We start from the raw sequence: 20,886 nt of genomic DNA on the forward strand, positions 1-20,886 counted from the left end.
AGAAATTAATAAAACACAATAAAGAAAGAATTACAGTAGAAAAACAGGACTGCAAACCTTGGCATCATCAAAAGTTCAAGTGTGCATGTGAATTTAAAAAAGATCATGACTAAACGAGGTAGTGGACCCTTTTTGATTGTTGCATTGTGGACACAGGTCAGCACTGCCCTGTGCACACCAAGCAACAATGAAATGTATCCTGATACCTTTCCTATATCAAGCATTGTGCTACAGTAGCTCTTCTGTGGTGTAACACCACATTGCGCAGACTTGGTTTTGCATGTGCATCATTGAGCCTCTTGGATCCTGCTTTATTGGTTCTCCTTCCCTGGACCAGTTTGGGTAGGTAATAAGCACTGAACACTCAAGAAGGCCAGCTGTGGCGCTCAGTCATCTAACCATAAAAGTCCCTCAGATAGTTCCCCTAATATTCCCAGCCTGACCACATAAAAAGAGCGCAATGATGCTTTGACGTCACTGGGCTAACATGCTCACAAAAAATCAAAAAGCTGGGAAAATAACAAATTTTGGACAAATGATGGCAAGTTACAGTACTACTAACTGTATCCTACTAAGGAAATTAATTGATAAGTGCATACATTTCTTTGCTGACATTACAGTAATTTATTCAGAGAATAAATGTCAACCTGATGAAGTGAGTGGGACCGGTTGTCCATAAACCATAAATGCAGAAAAAAGCTGGATAAATGAAAACTTTGGCCTGTTGATGTGAAATATGTGGGCTTTAAACTATTTCACAGTTGTGAATATGAAAGAACATCTGAGTCATGGTTTTTAGGTTAGCATATGTCATCTAGACTGTCTTTGTAATTCAAATCCTGCTTTCTCTGTGATCTCTGAACCCCCCCCCCCCCCCCCCCCCCCGAACCATCTGAGGGACTCCAATCCTTGATTCGTGCTCCAACAATTAGATCATTTGTTCGTCTATTATCTCAACACCTGCAAGAAAATCTGTCTCAATTTTCCCCTCTGCTTCTGATCTTGTCTCCCTCCCTTCGTTTTCTGTGTCCCCACTGAGATGCTGGTTCCACCCCAAGCTGCTTGTGTCTCTGTCAGGAGGCTCTTGGACACTGCCATCCCAACATGCATTGTGCACATGCCAAGAGCCTGTGCCAGTTCAAGCCCTTATAGCGCCGAATACTTGTTGTGACCCTGCCTCTTCTATTCTTTGCGCTCTTTCGAGGCCCCTGTGCCAAGCACACACAAGGCTCAAGTAGGGATATACAAAAAACATCGAACTCTCCTCCCTCCTTCACTCAGAGCCATAATATTCACTTAGCGAGGAGCAGGACTGGCTGGAACAAAGAGACTTTTAGGTCTGGGCAATGATTTGTTATAGTCTCCATAACCACAGTTTACAGCAGCTTCCTTTTGAAATGCTTGACATTTTACTTCCTATTCCTTAGCTATAGTTGCTGGATACAGTGCGTCATCTTTGTTTGACTTTATCACACGTAAAGAGCCGTTTAATGTCATTGCCTAGGTAACCAGCAGGTTTTTGGCAACGACGCAGAAACGGCCAATTTGTCAGTGGAATGTGAGGAAGTGTCAATATAAATCTATTTAATCTCTCAGGGCTACATCCAGGACATGATTTTTCATATGCATATGAGAATATTTTTTGTATTACACACTTCTTTCTTTTTTTTTTTACAGCTGACCGCAGATGGAAGTGATTGGTCCAACAGAGGGGGAGAAGAATAAAGAAGTGAGGGCAGAGAGCTTTTTTAATGGCGACCGCAGTTCTTCATTCACAGCATACATATTTACAGTAGAGTGTAGGGTGCTGATTAGACCTTTCAGAAAATAATTCTGACTTTCACTGTTAAACATCAACTGAACTTTAGTGAACTTTTAATGTGGACTGTGGTGAAATGTACTAACACAGTCAAAGAAAATCAGACAGGCAGTAACTTAATGCAGCTATGATTGACTGCTAGTCATTATTTAGAGCTAATTCAGCAATATTACGTATGTTTCAGGTTCATATATATATATATATATATATATATATATATATATATATATATATATATATATATATATATATATATATATATAGTTCGTGTTTTGTTGACCTATCCATGCACCCCAACCTCCTCCCTTTGCAGACTTTGTTCCCGCTAAACAGTGCTGACACTGCTCTTGTCAAATATATTACTGTTGATGAAGGATTTGAGTCATGCTTGTCTCATTTTTAGCATTGCGTGTTACTGTAATCAAATTGCATTTCTCTGTTACGCAGTACTGTTACTCATAGTGTTACTATTAAATTCAATACTGACATTGTGTTATACGGCACCCTCAGTTATCTCTACAATAGCTCAACTAACATGTCTTTATTTTTCTTTTTCTTTTTTTTTGTCTTGTGCCCCTCGAGTACCATCAGCTGCCTTCAATTCATGTGCGGGGAGGAGAAAATGATGGAGTGGTATAGACCTTTTGAGATGTGGATATTTGGAATTAAATTTTATTTTCATTGCATGCAAGGACAAACAAAAGGACAATAAGGGCACCGTGCAAACACTAAACTAGCAGCAAAGAACCCAGAGCCATGTTAAAGCCGGTTGCTTCCTGACACCAGCCAAGAAGATAGAATCTGATCTTCAACAGGTAACAAAAACTGAGAAGAGAAGTCAGTACAACCTCCAGTTCTACCTGTACCCGTTTCTTTCTGCGGCGATTGGTCTGTAGTGCTTGGCTGGTTTTCAATGTTGCTGTCAGCTTTGTGTTTATACTTAAACACTAAAAGAAAGATCCTGTGTCCTCATAAGGGTTAGGATTTGTGTCAGTGTGTGAAACTGTAGCCTAAAGTTTATATATAAGAGTGGCTCTCAGGCCATGTGACACAGTAACACAAAAGTACTGTAATGAATAGCGGTAGTGCGACAAATTTAATTCTCTAGGGAGTCTTTAAGTAACAGAGTGCATTAATTTTATGTTATACACATACACACTTTTGACAATAATGGTGAAGATTATATCTTGAAACAAGTTGTGACATAAGAAGCATAACTGTCAACATCTTCACACTTCTTGGGCTTTGGGATAAAGTCAGACAGATGTCTGTGACCTCTAATGTCTTTTATTGAAGATCCATGTCGTGACACTGTTCGAGCTCCCCTGCTGTACAAACTGAAGAACAGTGTGTCACAACGTGGCATTTATGTTCATGTGACATTATCAAAATGCTCATATGACAGCCCACCAATTATGAATCCCGACGAGAAGACACCGGAAAACATCTTGCACTCGCGCTCTTGCTGACATGACCTTTTTACCGAGATCGTGCGTTTTTCCCATCAACATCCCCCCTGTGCAGCCCTCTGTTTCTCTCTGTTTCTTCTATTCAAAGCTTCATCCTCTTCATCCCAAGGTAAATCCCATTAGGTGGATGTTTTGTCGTGGAAGCGATTTTTTTTTGTGCCACGCAGTTGTTATTTATTGGCTGCTGACAAGCCTATGAATTCTGGGGCAAAGTGAAACTCATATTGTTATCAAAAGCATAAAATTCCTATCACTTTAGATGTCAGAGCAGAGACAAGAAAATGAAACAGGTACTCATAAAGGCAGTGGGTGTAATAAATCAGCCAGGAGGGCCAGAGAAAGGAGACGCTTGATTAAATAAGGGGAATTAGGTATTTTTGCAAAAGCGGGAAATAACATTGATTTACGCTCCTGTCAGCAAAGACGCTTGACACCATTGTGCATTGTCTATTCTTCCCGTGTGTTTATAGTTTATCAATCTCCCTCCGACAGAATGATATCAGTGAGAGAATATCCTGCATCCTTTGGCCGCCTTGTTCTCTGCTGCTGGAAAACTGGGGGCAGACTTATCCAGGTTCTGAGGTTGCCTTCTTTGATTTCCTCAGCAATTGAATCACCAATCATATCCTGTAGCTTTGTTTACCACGACATATGTGAAATGAACCAATAGGGCTACTGTTTTTCCTACAGCGCCATAGGCATCAAGAGGCAATTTAAGGTCAGTCAGGGGTGATACTCTTCTCTAGTTTATACCAGGGTGCAATCAAATTTCGTTGCATTTTATGGGAAATCACTTTGGGCAAATAATTCCTATTTTTCAAGGGAATGTTGGATATCTATTTAATGAGAAGCAGTCTTGTTATTGTAAGAAAATCCAATAAATCTTCGCACTTTGCCTAACACAACAAGCAATCTTTTTCTTGTGTAGCCTGTTGAAATAACACTATATATACTCTCTTCTTCCACTCAATCTTCCCCCGTGGAAGCAAGATGCAATGCAACAGATTGAGCGCGCTTTAAAAGTAAACACATAAAACACGGTTGAACTGATACTTTTAATTTTCCTTGTTGCAGTTTTCTTTTCACAAAGCATCAAAAATGACACTGAATATACGAGTTATGACTCATGGCCAATTGCACATCCGTCTAAAAGCAAATTCTGCAAAGCCAAGTTTGTTACCCTAATTGCATGATTTCAGTAACGTCTCTCCCGCTTTGATTTGGAGGTGTCTGCATGGCTGATAGGATCAGTGAACTCTGGAGAGTGGGGTGACGACCTTCCACCTCATCCATCACTCGCTGATGGACATGTGAAGCCAGTCCCTGACAGGTTTGGAGGATAGGTGGGGGTGGAGGGTGAAAATGGGGTTAAGGATAGGGCCGGAGAAGGATCCGTGCTACCAAAGCATGGTGGCTGGAAGAACGAGGGCGGGGTTGAAGGGGGGAGCAAATGGAGAGAAGTGTGGCCAGGATTGAGGTCAGGGATGTATGATTGGGGTATAAGATGAGCCTGGTTAAATGTTTGCGTGGGGGGACAAAGATGGATTATCTGACTGTTTATGCATGTCTCATGTGAGGGAAAATAAACAAACGCAGCTCACATCACATTTGCCACTATTTTTTCTTTCTTTAGCTCTTTTGCAGCAAAGGGCATAAAACCACGTCAGTAGTTTTGGTTTAGTTCGCCATCCAGCATTTGTGAAGCAGGAACTCAGTCCAATACAAATGATGAATCTGGTAATCGGGAGCAGTGTCACTCTATTCTCCAAATCTTGCTGAGGTGTAATGAGTCTCTGAGGGGCCACTTGTTCCTTACATCCAGTGAAACAAGCACCAATGTCATCAATCTTCAAAGAGGCTAAAGTGAAGTCAACTTCTGTCTGAAGGTGCTCCCGCTGATTTCTTCACGTGAGCTCAGTGGAAAGCCCACGTTCCCATTACATGTGAGAGTGTGCATGCGTGGGAGAGTCGGGTGCGGTTGCACCCAAGAAAACCTCTGACCAAATCGCAGCCAAGGGCGAGTGACACCACAGCATGAAGCAGGGATGTGGTGCACACACATGCACACTCACAAATGTTAGCATGGAATGGGTTCAGTGACATTTGACCCTGGTCATTCAATTGCCTGTCAACACCATGTACTCCCATCGTTTTGTGCATGACTGTGCGATCATATGTTTTCCTCTGTCTGACCTAAATGTAGTTATGTCTAGACACTTCTTTCTTTCTGCTGCTGCATTGCTAATATTGTGCACCTCATGTCAAAAGTTTGCTTTTTCAGGAAGTTAAACAAGACTCCTTCCCCTCTCCTCGCAGACAGCAACTTCATGGTTGGCATAGTGAAACCAGGAACAGGCAAGGGTGAGCTGCTCAGTTCACTCTCACTCATGAATCTGAGGTTTCAGTGTGTATTCTTTTTACGTTGGTTTTGATTTCCTTTTAATGCTGCTGGGTTTTTTTTTTTAAATCTACCATTAAGCAAATAAGGAAGCTTCATGTCTTAAAGCCCAGATCAGATTAGATCTTATTCTCTAAATAAGGATAAAGTATTGTAAGACAACAGTATTGGAAAACAACAATACAGGGATTGACATACATACTGCATATCATAATCTTCAGGGAGATTTAATCTGAGTAATTTCCTCTGATTGATCCTGTTGTTTCTGCCTTGTGCTTCATCAAAATATTTGCTCAGATGACAACATATGTCTCTATTCTGTTTTGGAGTGTCGCCATCAGCTCTGGATTAAATACAACTACACATGTTATCTGGTAAAACAACAAGCTGCCCTTGCTTGTCTTCTGCTGGTCGGGGCCTCAGTGGGATGGACAGTTTGTGAAAATGACAGGACATGCCAACAAATTGCATCACTTCTGCCTCTGTGGCCGAGGACAATGGGCCACCATATGCCGAAGTGGGGAAATGAATGGAGCTCATTTGTGCTGGCACCCTGAGCCCCAGCTCCCCTCGACCCTGCTGGGGCCTCCGTGGCACCGAGGCCGACACAGACAGACGAGCCCACCCTGTACCACACAGCTATGCTGCTGTCCAACAACACATCCCATACACCGAATCCAACAAATACAATTTGGATTTGTTGAAAAAAAGAAAATAGAAGCAGATGAATAAGGGGAAAAAAGTAAAAACAGTTTGACATTTGGTGCTACTTCCCTAATTGTGGCTGAGAGGGCATTTTACATGATCACAAATAATATTTAACACTCTACCCTGAGAATGCAGTGTTACTGTAATCAGAGTTCCCAGAAGTTTGAATACTTTTCACAGAAAACTGAAGTAACAAATTATGCATTACATACATACATACATGCAATACATACTCTTCTTGTAAAATGATCTTTATACATTCATATTCAGTATAAATGGGTATTCAGGATGTGCTGGTCCCTGTCTGTAACAGTAGCCCTGTTTGCCCATTTGTGTTTTTCTGTGTCTTTATTTGTGTGTGTGTGTGTGTGTGTGTGTGTGTGTGTGTAGGCCTGGGATGATAGCAGATGATTAAGGAGTGGCTGCTCTGTTGACATGAGATACTAATGAGGATGAAATGAGAAGGTCAGGGCTCGTCTCCAGGAGGGGGGGACACCCTCCTCCCACCACCATCACCACCAGCCCCCCCCACCCCCCCCCCCCACCCCGGCTTCCTCTGTCTTGGACGGACGGCTAATCCTCCTTTTTAATCGGCACAGGAAAGTACGCACATACACATATATAAAACACACACATGTACACACAGAGGCGCCTCTGATCAGGCCTCTGCATCTTCATAATGGAGGTAATTAGCTGCTCAACAAGGCTAGCTCAGCATTATGATTAGCACTTCTTTCTGAGCCCACTCAAAATCTGACCAGGGTGGCCTCTGCTGTCAATCTACACGGAGCTACATTGGAACTGCAGCAAGCATCAAAAAGTTTATTAGCTTAGCCTCATATATCAATGTAAATATTACTCACACAGAGAAGCCAAATTCTGACAGGCTGAGGCTGTTCTTTATACCCAAACCCCAGTCAATAGATAGCTTGCATTAATTATTAATATGTAAATATTTATTTTGTATCAATCGAAGTACATTTGGGGTGTTTTACTAACCTAAAAGCAGCAGCTATCAATCAATCAGCGACTCACAAAGCGATGAAAAAAGAAATATAATGAAAGGGAGCGCAGACGATGGCAGGAGTACGGCTGTCCAGCGATGCAGCAAAGTGACCTGTGTGAGTGTAGGGGAGCTCTTATTAAAAAAAAAAAGGTGTAAGGGTCTCTATCAGCATGCTGAACTGTTGACCCTGACACGGGGAAGGAAGTGCTCGGCCAGCTGCTTGCTATTATTCATCTCTCTGGATAGGCCTCAAAAGAAAGGTGATAGCGAAGGGGACGTGGGTGGGAGTGAGGTGGCATGAGAGCGGGAGAAAGAAAATGGGCGGGTCAGATCATAAAAAGAAGTTGGGCTTGTGAAGTGCAGCGAAGGGTTTGATGGAGGCCTCCTGAGCTATGATGCCTGTGCTTTTTAAAGAGCGTTAATCAAAGGTTGATGCGTATCAGGGTGACCTCCTCCACACACACACACAGCAAAGCCCCACCTTAGCCAGGTGTCATTTTTCAAACTCAGTGAGATAAAGATCCTCAGGTTGACACCCAGCTCAAGAGAACTGTTGATATGATTTAAGTCTGATTTATGTGTGTGTGTGTGTGTGTGTGTGTGTGTGTGTGTGTGTGTGTGTGTGTGTTTGCGTGATCATGTATGCGTTTCCATCAACAAAACATGAGGAGGAACCTTTGCCGCCCCTGTGTTTATCTTATATGATTGGACACATTAAACTCTGTTTATTACTACATATACTACTCCCTCCAGAGGGAGCTGTACAAAGTCTGATAAATTTCCTCACTTGTGTGAGCACTGGTTGGGGCTGCAAGTGTGCATGGATCAGAAAATCTAGGAGGTGCATAGTTAGAACAAACTGAAAACTCTGTGGCCCATTTCTCATCTCTTAAGGCTGGCGGCTCAAGGTTATATGATATGCAGAACACATGAAGAACACCAAGTAACATGGGTTTGAACAAAAAAGTTAAGAAGTTGAAAAGGCTTAATAAAAACATTATTTCAATATTGATGGACATAGCTCTTTTACATTCTTGTGTGACGTTAATATATCGATTTAGAAAACCCTTCATTACAACTTCATTACAACCCATTGTTCAACAGCATGTTCGACACTTGATGTCGTCTTTCCCTTTCATTTGTCACCTGTGCGTATAATTATGCTTATGAGTTCTGATAGAACATATAAGAATATATAAGTGGGGATCATATTTTTGTGCACTTTTCAAGTAAAAAAAAGTCCCAAATAAACTACATACCACTTAAAGCTGATTTCTTCTATTCCGAGGGATCACATTTCTTCTCCTGTAACAAAAAATACATAAATAAATGATAATAAGAATAAAATTACACAGCTGTAGAATTCATAGGGAGGGGTTTTGAATGTGTTCAACTGCAATCATTAAGCTTACAAAAAATTGACTCTTTTTTTAAAACTTTGACAAAAAAGTATTTTTTTCCCTTTAACCTACTGCAGTTAGCGTGCAAGTAAAATACATCAAACTTCACAAACACGCTACGTACTGAGTTTCGCTTCTATCTAGTGTGATTGCTCCCGCTCGCTGTTTGATCAAGAGCAGGGGGAAGAGAGAAAGTGGTATAGAGAGCGAGAGAGAGAGAGGAAAAATGAGCCTGCCAGTGGTTAATTGAGCATACAGATTCCTAATGTGTCAGGCGGTGGCCTTGCAGATGAGGGATGGCACTTTTTTACGATGCATCTTCCTTTGTTTCCTCTTTAAGGCTAATGAAGTCAGCCTTCCAGTCGCCACCTGGGCCGGACGTTCAGACACTAGAGACAGTTTCACATCCCCATTCACAAAGTCTAGCGGTGAATCGTCATCTCCGACACCCTCTCCACCCCTACCCCCAACCCTCAGCCAGCCGGAAGGTAAATACACGCACATGCAGCAACACATAGAATGAAGGACTCAATTTTGGCATGGTCATACACACTGCTCCAACTATATATTAAAAAATGCATGCACATACGCACTAGTCAGGCTTATTAGTTGGACTTTTGTGATAAACTCACACTGTAGGCCAGCATTTGCAGCATATTCATTATCAAGGCTGCAGACCTGTTTATTTTTACTGTCTCAAAACAGCAAGCATCCATTATCCAAAGATTTTTTTTTGTCTCTCTTGCTTGTCTTTTCTTTTTTTTCCCTACATGCCTTTAGGTCACCCACTAATGAGCTTAACACTGAGGAAACGTGGAAGCGATTAGATGAGGCTTGGCTGTTTGAACAATGGGGTGATGATATTGTACCTTATGATTACAAGCATTTATATCAACAGAAACAGGGGAGGAGAAACAAGACAGGCGAGAAACTCTGTAGATTTCCATGTGCATGCACGGCTGGGTGACTTTACATGGTGTTTGCAAGCAACTAGTTATTGATGATCTCAGTTGTTGGCAGCCTCCGATTCCCTCCTTATCCTTGATCTGCTTTAGCAAGTTAGGCCTAAACCTCCCTTAGTGCCACTTTTTCTCTTTGCCGTGGCAACCCAGGCCAAGTAGCTCTGGTCACCCAAACATGTTCAAGGTGCTCCATGGCCATATGTTTGCTCACTGGGGAGCGAAGTGGGGAAGAGCTGGACTGTATGACCTTCATCCAGGTTGAGCAATGAATACTCTAGGCTCTGCTCACTTGGGTTCATGCCAGGTGAACACAGTAGTCGAGCATCCCAGACATGCAACTGGATCCCAGCAAGAATTTCACCGTACAAGAGGTGGAAAAACAAAAGGGTGTAACTGTTGGGAACTGTTAGGAGCAGAAGCTCAAAGTGGTGTTTACGGGGTGATGTACATTAAAAAAAGGCTAAATTGTTTTGTCTTTTTAAAGATGTTTGTATATAGTTAGTTCATATATAAAGGGTTGGATTGTTAAGACTTTACCAAATTCAGAGGACATCCTGTCCTGATATGTCACAACACCAATCTTAGCACGGAAACTGCAGACAAACTGGTCATAGTGCAGCATTTGCTTGGCATGGCCTCAGAATTTGGCATTTCAACAATCCTTTTGATTTCCTCTAAGTCCAACTCCAACTTCCATTTTTCAGGTTGTTTCATTATTTGATATCAATTCCCCGTTTAGAAATATTCAGCTCTGGCAATTTCCAGAAACGCTGTGGCAGAAATGCCTCACACAGTAGCAGTAGTTCCCTGTTTTAGTTCTCTTGGGTGACAGGCAAAAGTGTTGTGGTTTTACAAGCACTGCGTCAAGATTCTAAAAATAATCTGTGACTTTTTCTTTCAGTCGCGGCATTTTCACTATTACAATTAAATGGCAGTTTTTAAATGACTGTATCTAGTTCAATTGATTTTAATAACAAATGTCAGAACAATATATATATTTATTTATTATTATATGTGTAACTGAAAAAGTGTTTATCACAGTTTGTCATCCTTCTATATATAACATGTTTATACATTTCATGTATGCTTAAAATCCACAGTAATTAAATGTCATTGTTCCCCAGTGGCCTTCCCTTACATCATTTCTACGCATTGCTTCGTTTTAACCTCTTTAACACGTACAACCTCTTGAATTATTCCATCTGCATGGGTGCAAAGTAAGCAACAGATTAAACCTGAGCTGATAACTCAAAATGTCGGCATAGTTGAGTCAACAAGGGACCTTTATGGGAAGGGAAAGGGCTGAAGGAAAATGCCATTACTCTCCAGATAATTTAAACATGTGTTGGCATTTATCTTGGTGGTCCATGTCCGAACACTAATGACAAACTCTTGTTATTAGTGGACTGAATCAAAGCCAAAGGCATGCCCACCCAAAACTTTAATCCCTTAATGTTCCCCACTCTCTAATTTGGTATTACAAAAAATTATGCTCAATTCATAGGTACAGCATTTCTTCAAAGTAAGTATAAATAGAGTGTAACAAAACACATATTTGACATGGTTTGGTGTTTTTTTCTTCGTTTTTTTTTACATCTCTCTTTCTGTCTTTCCATCATGGTCGTTCACCACCAAACTTTGTTTTCATGGGAAGATTAAATATTTCTGCTTGAGAAAACCCTTTAAACTATGAAATGACTGCTGTCACTGACACACAGAACCCCCATCTGTACACACACACACACATCACGCTCCCCTGATTTTGGATGGATAGATGGTTGGGAAGGGAGGGGGGGGGGGGGGCAGAAATATATAATCTCCTGAAAAGAATGAGGCCCTCTGGGATTTTGTCAAAGTGGCCCCTCTCTGCACCAGGATTGGAAGAGAGCGGGGAGGGAGTGCTGGTGGTGTTCTTGCTTGGGTGGGAGGTGGGGAGTGGGGGGCTAAAACATGGCCACTCCACACTGTAACCTGAGCCAGAAGGGGGCCAATCTGTCAAATAATTAGCTGTTGCCCGGCACAAAGGTTTTATTTGCAGGAATTTCATCGAGGCAGGATTGAATAATATGTCTGTGTATTGTGCGGGGTCATGGGAACATCATCTCTTACTGGTGGGCCATAAAAGACGGCTAAATGATAATGAGAAAAGGCTCTGGTAATTCAATTCCTCAAGCGTTGGTTTCCATCCTTTTTCCTCCCCCACCCCTCCTCTCTTCCTTTCTCGCTGTCTTTCTGTCCTTTTTTTCTCTGCCCGGCTAATTGCGGAACTTCATGTTGATGTTGAAGTGGCTTTATTCAGTGTGCATGAAAACACGCACACAGTGTGCTTTAGCTGCAAAGAAAGAAGATGGTTTTAGATCATTTTTTTATTCACTCCACTCTTATTGATTTTTATGTAGTATAGAGTTCATGAAAGACTAACTAAATATACAGGATTTGCCTCTCCAAGATCTAAAGCTTTGTCATGCAAACAGTGGAAAATAACAGAGGTGGGACCAAGTCATTGTTTTGCAAGTCTCAAGTAAGTCTCAAGTCTTTATCCTCAAGTCTCAAGTCAAGTCTCAAGTAATGTCAGGCAAGTCAGAGTCGAGTCTCAAGTCACTGGTGTAAAAGTCCGAGTCAAGTCACAAGTCTGAAACTTTGAATTTCAAGTCCTTTCGAGTCTTTAAAAAAAAAACAACGAAAAAATAATGTTGCAGTTATATGCTAAATGTAAATGTTAGACCATGTAATTTTAAATCTGTGTTTTTCTCAACACATGACAAAATAGTGAACTTAGAAAATATACACAAATTGTGAAATTGCACCTCTTTAAAATGCAGCTCAATTAAACCTAGCTCCAAGAATAATTTTCACCGACAGTTCTGAGATAAGCTGCATGTTATTCTTGGATGCGGTTGTAGGACCGGCTTTAAAATCGCATGACAAAAATATCATACACATTTAAAAAAAACTGCATCACCAACGTAGCCTGGACAACATTTGCTAGTTAGATGAAGTCAGCTATCTCATTGTAGCATATTTATATGCATATTTATAAGCATACGGTTCTTGGAGTGAGTGCACACACTCATGAAGTTTAGTAACTTCAGGTCACTGCAACAAGCCCAGGTACAGTTTATCGACGGATGGGTACAGGACCTTGAAATGCACCGTGTAGAACGAAAGACCATCGTACGTATCATAAGTTTACCAGTCTCACAAATTGTCGTCATAAATACACATTCATTAACCGTTTATTAATAGGACCTTTGAGCTCAACGGTAATTAATTAGCAGTGGAAATAATTTCTGGTGTAAAAGTCATTGGTGTAAAAGTCCAATCACAGAAATGTAGCAGTGACAATAATATTGTATGCTGTAATCGTACTGGGCAATTAGTGATACAGAAAACCTGTTTTATCCTGTGAATAAAAGTATATGTTTTTGTCAATGTACCATAATAACAGAAGCGAAACGCAATATTGTGTCAGGACAATTCACTATTTATGCACAATAAATAAAGGAGCATAGCGCGACAATTTCTGTTCAGCGCCAGACTTGCTTGTAACCTATATCACTAATTATGTTATGAAAATGACGTATTAAATACCAAAAAACACTGACCTTCGTGTAAATGCTTGGAGCAGACTAACCTGTGAGCTGGAGTGTTCTGGGACGTTATATTTGGTCTTTGAATGGCTGCAATCCAGGCCATCCGTCGCCTCTTTGTTACTTCGGAAACATGGCTGAACAATTTCTCTTCAACGACGTAATCCAATAACAACCGATCTCTTTACCCGTCGGCTTCCCGTGGCTGTCATGCGACCGGCTATTGCAGTTAATGATACAACGGCTTCTTGCCATTTTTGTGTTTCTTTTTATCGCTGTGTAACTGATTTTAATTGAAAGCCTGCGTGCGCTAGTACCGCTTGCCACAAGTTCCCAGAATCCTTTGCGGTTCTACCCGTGAATGACGTCACATTTTCAATCTCTATATAATATGCATGTTAAATTTTATATTTGGGGTGAAATATCAAGTCTTTTCAAGTAAACCGGTTCAAGTCCAATTCAAGTCCCAAGTCATTGGTGTAAAAGTCCAAGTCAAGTCACAAGTCTTAGAACATTTTTTCAAGTCAAGTCTAAAGTCATAAAATTAATGACTCGAGTCCAAGTCATGTGACTCGAGTCCACACCTCTGGAAAATAATAAATGAATGGGCATGTACATATACAAACATAACAGAAGCTATCAGAGAACAGATTTAAATGCATTTGATATTTTGCTGGTAAAATACAAATAAATAGATAATAAGTTGGATATGCTTCCCACTCCCAAACCCACTGGCTCAGTTGTCTTTTTGTACACTGACCTCTGACATCTGAGAGCAGCCGACCAGGAAGTGGATAGTGTTAAAAGGAATTGATTGGTTTGTGGTCTATAGATGATTGTTTATATCATTCCATACTGGAGGTTTGACCTTTGGCGACCCTTCTGTGGACCAATCCGCTGAGAGCCATGACCTGTATCCATTTGCAACGGCGCTAATTAGCTTTGACGGGTCTGGGTTTGCGTCGGGGTTGTAAAATGAAGCCCTGCAGTGCCCTGATTGAAGAAAGACCCGGCTACTCCACTTTGGGCCCACCATTTCCTCCCGCCAAATGTCAAACACATTAAACTTAATGTACCAGCAAATCTTACTCAATTATTTGTATGTTGTTGAGGTGTGTGTGTGTGTTTGCGCGCCCGTGTGGTGCCGCTAAATGGCGTTCATATGTCAGTGTATGTTCAGCTGTCTGAACACACTCAAGCATGCTGGTGTTTACATGTAAGCGGGGAGCGACAGAGTAGGAGACAGAGAGTTTGCTGTTTCACTGGCACGTCCATGTGGGATGAGGTTACACATCCTGCGACGCACTGCAGAGTGATGAGGAAACTTGCTTTTAAGTAAAATAATTGGTTTATTGCATCCTGTGATCTGGCTAATTGTAATGAAAGCAAGCTTACAATTTTCCAATTATAATTCTATGTCGATTCTGTTCCTCTCTAATAAAGAGGAGCACTGATGCAAAACAAAATGCCAGGACTCCATTTCCTGCTTGTGCCTTAGAGCTATTCAGAGATGAGGGATGTACACACCCTCCAAATATCAGCCCCAGTACCCCACATAAAGCATCCGACTGACGAATGAGAGCAATACTAGCGTGAGGAAAGTGTTTCCGTGTACAGCACACTTTCACAAATCAAATACAGACATTTTTTGGGAGAAAAAAAAGAAAAGAAATCATTTAAATTTCAGTATAAAATAATACATTATACATTAACAAAGTATGCAGCACAAAATGATTGGATCATGTGACAATGTGCTACTTTTTTTGTTACTCATCACCTAACTGAGACGAGTCACTCTTTGTGCCTCTGACAAATCATCGGATAAAAATCTCCTCCCCTCACAGTCGTCGCCCCTCTCTCCCTGCTCCTCCTCCACACGGACAAGCGCACTTGTGCCTCTCGGTATCAGTCACTCATATGTCTCTCCACCCGGCCTGTCAGTCTCCTACTAAATTCCCTGGATCACAGTACATCTGACAGTATTTCATCTCGGATTTGAGGATAAGTGAGAGGATTTCAGTTCAAGCTGGGAGCTTAGCATGAAAATTCCGCTCAGTGTGAAAAGCTAGGCGTTTACACGATGTGGGAGCCCTCCAGTACCCCCCTGTTTTTTCCTCCTATACTATACCCTCTCTCTCTCTTTCCCTTGCTCTCTGTTGTTGATTTAGCTGTGAGTGGCTGCCTGACACAACACTGGGTAACTCCTCAAGGAGCTAAATACAGCTAACCCTGTTGCATAGTTATTCTATCCCTGGACTCCGAGGGGAAAAGAAAAAGGATGTATTTTAATTAAGCAAAACCCAGGGGCTTCAGTATTACTCTGGCCACACTGGGGGAAGACAGTGAGATGAAAAAAAGAAAGAATAATGTGTCAGGAAATAAACTGCAAGGTTTAAAGGTGCAGAAATCCAGGGGGTGGGTGGCAGGAGGAATTCTTACATTATCAGCTTTGATTTGACACGTTTTGAGTCTAAAACACTCGTTTTAGAAAATGGTTTATAAAAAAATATAAACCTGCAATTTTTGTGAGACAGTATATCTTCTCTTTCTTTTCCACACGTGAACATTCCGGTGCCGTTTTTTGCGCCAGATTAGCATTTGCGCTCTGAATTTTGTGAACTGTTCAAAACTCAAATATGAAGCGATTCAGCTAATTTCCTGCAAGAAAAAATCGACCAGACGACACGCGATTTAAAACACATTTTCAAAGATGATGTTGCCCGTCGTCTTGCGTATAATCTCATTTAAATATAATTACAGTAATTACACTAATGCCTTCAAATTTCTGTGAAACGATCTCGTTAGCATGGGAGGGCTGCTCATGAGCTGACTTGAGTGTTGTACTCCTGCGTGTGTGTGGGTGCCAGATTTTGCTGCAGCATACATGTCTAACAGACTCTAATAACAGATGAAAGGAGAGCGTGGACCCCCTCCACCTCAACACGCACAAACACACATATTCTGCAGCCTAGGTTAACCCTGGAAATAAAGAAATAAAGGCAATACATGGAGAACCTGAGGAGAATCTTGAATGTCAGTTGCTGGTAGGAAAGATGGATTGCCTGAATTCTCCACCAATCACCAAACAACACATTGGCTGCAGCATTGATTGATTAAGTATTTAAGTCGTCAATCTCACATCACCTGCTTTTCTTTTCTCTCGTTCAGCCAAACGGCTTCAGAAAAGCTATGCTGTGTCTGCATGAACCCTGACCAACGGAAAGCGTCAAGGGTTTCTTTGAATTTCAAAAAAAACAACAACAAAAAAAACAACCCAAAAAAGGACTGGTGGTGAGGCCAAAATTTGGACAAACTTAATAGTTCGCAAAGAGACTGGGCTGACTGTAACATTTGTTGCAACCTACGCACTCACACAGTCACAATATGGAGAGAGTACCACTCCCAGTATTGAAGCAGTCCTTTTCTACACTGCAGATCATGCAAGCTCCACTGCTCTCACAGTGCCGTGGAAGAGGCTGCAGTGTATATAACTCAGTCCAATATTATTGATGACAAATCATGATTAACAATAACAATATTGATAAAAATGGTACATTAGCTCTCACCTCTGACCTTATTTGCGGACCTCTTTGTACTATATGATGTATTGAATTTCAAAATCATGCTTGAGTACACTTTGCTTTTAAAAAAGGAGGTGTCACGATAATGTGTTGACAGTACATTGGAGAGCATATACAGAACCACTGTTTTCTTGGAGTTACCCTGAAGACGCCATTGATCTGCCAGTTAACCTATTCTCCTGCAGTAGTTCAGCAGCAAAACCTAGGAGGAAAGCATCCCCCCCCCTTGCCACCACCTCCACCACCACCACTCCACCTGGGCCATTGTTTCCCTTCCCTAATATGATACCCCCTGAAGGTTCTCCACAGACCTCATTTCTAATCAATGCATGTGGTTGGTGGGATCATCCTGTCTCTGCAAATTAATGACTTCACTTTTTTCTGTGGTTTCATTCCATCGATTTGTTTTATTAGCCCATTGATCTCCAAGCACCTCCTCCCCACCTAACCCAGCCCCAACCCTCTGCTTCTTCTTTACTTATCAATATGAGAGCTGATTGCATCACTTCTGGGAAAAAAAAAGTGCTTCCTTCATCATGATGATGACGGAAACAAATATGTAGATTTGTGTGAGGTTTTTTTTTTGGTGATTGTACTTACTCTCTGTAAGTGCTTAATTGATTGACTTGTCCATAAAAGGTTCAATATATGTTATTTTCTCTCATGTTTTCTGTGAACATATGAGTCTCCAGGTTAAACTAATCTAGTTTCATTAGTTTAATACAACTGTCATGGTCTAAATCACTCAGACATTCATCTGGTCAGGGCTCGCTGGTCTTATTAACAGCCATATCTAACGCTCTCCTCTATAATTCCCTTTGAGATCTGAACAAAAGGATAGGAAGTGCTTTACTCTGACAAGTCAGACTTCACTTCACAGGAGGAATTACAGCTTTTCATTTTCTGTCACTGGAGCGTTTTAGTGAGGTGCCCCACTACCATAACGATGTTCTTTCTCTCTTGTTTTATGACTTGAGCCACGCACAAAGAGTTGATTCACAGTAATCACTTATGAAAACACAAATGCCCGTGTGTGTATGTAAGCGACAACCGCAAAAGTACACACACTATATATTCAAATACTGAGAGAAATATAGTCAGCGCCATTTGTGCCAGACACAAAAAATTACACCCTCAAGTCGAACAAAAACACACAAATTCCCAGAAGGGAAACAAAATTCAAATGTGTGGTCAGTCGAGTTAGCCCCGGTGTCCATTATTGCTTCTGTCGGAATCCATTAGGATAAACACAGTTTACATTCTCTGGACAACCGCAGTAGCATGTTGTCCTCTCACATGTGGCAGCCATATTACTTCTGTCCTTCCCAAGCCATCAGATAGTGGCACATGCCATCTAGGAAACAAAACCTCAAGTAATGCTAAAGGCTGTAAAATTTTGGACTCCATTAATCATCTCTTTTCCTCTCTCACTTGAAAAAAAAACAAAAAAAAAACCCAGAAAAACTCACCGTATTTTATTTTGGCTCTGAAAATAAATCAATATCTAGAGAATGTCCGTGTTCAAAGATGAGAGAGCGACTATCAAGCACCCAGCTCTCTCGACCAAAGTGCATGTTTATCCAGCTTGTGGGAATTCCTGTTCCTCAGGATGGATCTGGAGTAGTCATGATTGGCGATGTTCCCGTCCCACCCTGGCTGGCCCTTTCATGAAAACCGTATCCAACACAGAAGACTGCTCACTTTTCCTCAGCTCACAGATATTACACTTTTAAACTGGCAGCAGGAGATATTGCTACTGAGTTTACACTACAAAAGAAAATGGATATGATCCCTGACAAACACATTCACATCTGCACATGCGGTTATTCAGAGTGAACATATGTGACACATCAGACTGTCGTAGCTTTGCATGCAAGTGAACCAGCAAGACTTAGAGTCAGCAAAAGTCTCTGCTGCTTTTGCCTTTTACTTTCTTCTACAGATCTATAATTCCACATCCTCAAGTAATTCTTTACCTTCACCCCTTCAAAAATCCTCTTTCAGTAAAGCTCATCAAAATTGCACTCTCTTTCCACACTACAGCAAGTCTACACTGTGACCTTCACAAAGCAATAACTGCCAGCATGATAGATACACTGTATACACAAAGCATTTACATATGTTTGTCTGAACACGCCTTTATAATGTTTATGTTATCTTTATAATAATTTTACCTCTACGCTAGGCCTGCGATTTGAGTCATAAAGAATCATCTAAGCAAACAGATGGGTAAGTTTAGATAGGGTTAGCTGCTACTACATCCCTGCATCTCCTGTCTTTACGTCTTTACATAAATCCTTTCAGGGCTTCTGGCAGCAGTTTCCTGCTCTTTCATCTGGCTCCCTTGTGGTAGGACTATTAGCCCGGCCTGTTTACCTGCAAGTGTTTGGAAGGCAGCTGGCTTTGGACACTCAGTGCCTGCATAGGGCCAGGGGCTGCTGGGACCTGGGAACGCTGGCACCAAATACCGATGGGTAATTAGACCTTCATTCGAGAGCGAATGTGGCAAGCATTAGACACAAGGCTCTTTCCGGTTCAATTCATATCTCCATCCTGCCTTCCTTTCCCTTCTAACAACCATGCACCATCCTCTTTTTTTTTTTTTTCTTTTTCCGGTCTTACACAATCCATAATGGCAGGCCAGTATTTTAATGTATGTTAGAGCAGGAAAAAAAGATCAGCAAGAGGTCAGCAAGTGATCAGTGTCAGGTAAGTATATAATTTTTATATAAATCTCTAAGACAATCATTTTGAAAAGAAAGGGACATGTGGGGCAGTGGGGAAATTAAAAGCAATAGTCTAACGTCACTTGAATTTTGAGTTTTAATTGCTTAAACACTACAAAATATTTGAATTACATGGAGAATCTATCATGAAAAATCTTAAGTGTCTGTGCGCTTCTTAGGTCCTTTCTGGGAATGAGATCTTTATGCTTAAAAATGAAACCAGGGCAGACATGTGCAATAATAAAAGCAGAAGTGTAGCTGAAGTACCAACCTTCTCAAAAAAAAACATTCTCAATAAAAGAATAAATAAGTAAATAAGCACAAAACCAGACAACAAATTTTAAAAAAGGGTAGATACATACATACAGTACATCATACAATTTCTTTCATTTCAAGAACACTTTTAATTCACGCTGTCAGCTTAATCCATTTTTATGTGGGTCTTTTTTGTGGCATTTAGCAGTTTCCTTCACTTGTGAGAAACATGACAGTGGTTGTTTCTCATGTGAGAGGAAAACTATTGAGAGGCCCCTTCTAGTTTTGCGGTGAAAGGTGACATAACCCATAATTCCACTAAAACCACAATGTTCTTTTATCAGATGTTCCTCTCTGATACTGTGAGGGTGGTTCACATGATGCTAACCAAAGGACTGAACTTCAGAAAATGCACAAAGGTACTTATGTTCAAGTCATTATGTGGGGCATTAGAAAATAGGCAACGTAGCAGGTAAAGTATAATATAGATGAAATTATAAAATTTTAAGCAAGTTATTCAAGAAGCTTGTTCGCTCTACTTCTCAATCTTTAAGTGGTTGGCCAGTGTAACTAATACAGTTTGTGAGTGTGAATTATTAACTTACTGTGTAAAGGCAGCAGTTAATTTGTTATATTAGATTTATCTGGGGTTTTTTTGCAAATGGTTTAACAGAATAAAAGATAATGCTGAAGTTCAAAAGCACACACTGGTGCCTGCTAACAATGGCTAGCTACTGACACAGCTAGCAGTCAAAGGTAACTTGTTTAGCTCCCTCTAAACAAAAATATTTTATATTACACTATTTTTTTACAAAAGGAGTGAATGTAAGTGTGTTAGTGTCATTTTTAAATCATTGTGTTATCTGTTATCTTACAGTAAAACTGATTTAATCTATTTAGTCTCATAAATGCTAACATTGTGCTAGCACTTTTATACTGAATATCCATTTACGTATACACGAAAGGACAGCC

General features: G+C 40.9%; 1 long non-coding RNA gene across 2 annotated transcripts in view; it reads right to left on the bottom strand.

Moving 5' to 3' along the window:
- Positions 1–20,886, bottom strand: part of LOC308405723 — a 64,466-nt gene that overhangs the window by 7,629 nt on the left and 35,951 nt on the right. For both annotated transcript variants that reach the window (XR_013973387.1, XR_013973388.1), the window contains exon 4: positions 8,660–8,705. This is a non-coding gene — a long non-coding RNA (uncharacterized lncRNA). The remainder of the gene's footprint in view (positions 1–8,659; positions 8,706–20,886) is intronic.

Source organism: Rhamphochromis sp. 'chilingali' (assembly GCF_963969265.1).
Source record: "Rhamphochromis sp. 'chilingali' genome assembly, chromosome: 11".
In the NCBI taxonomy this organism is placed as follows: Eukaryota; Metazoa; Chordata; class Actinopteri; order Cichliformes; family Cichlidae; genus Rhamphochromis; species Rhamphochromis sp. 'chilingali'.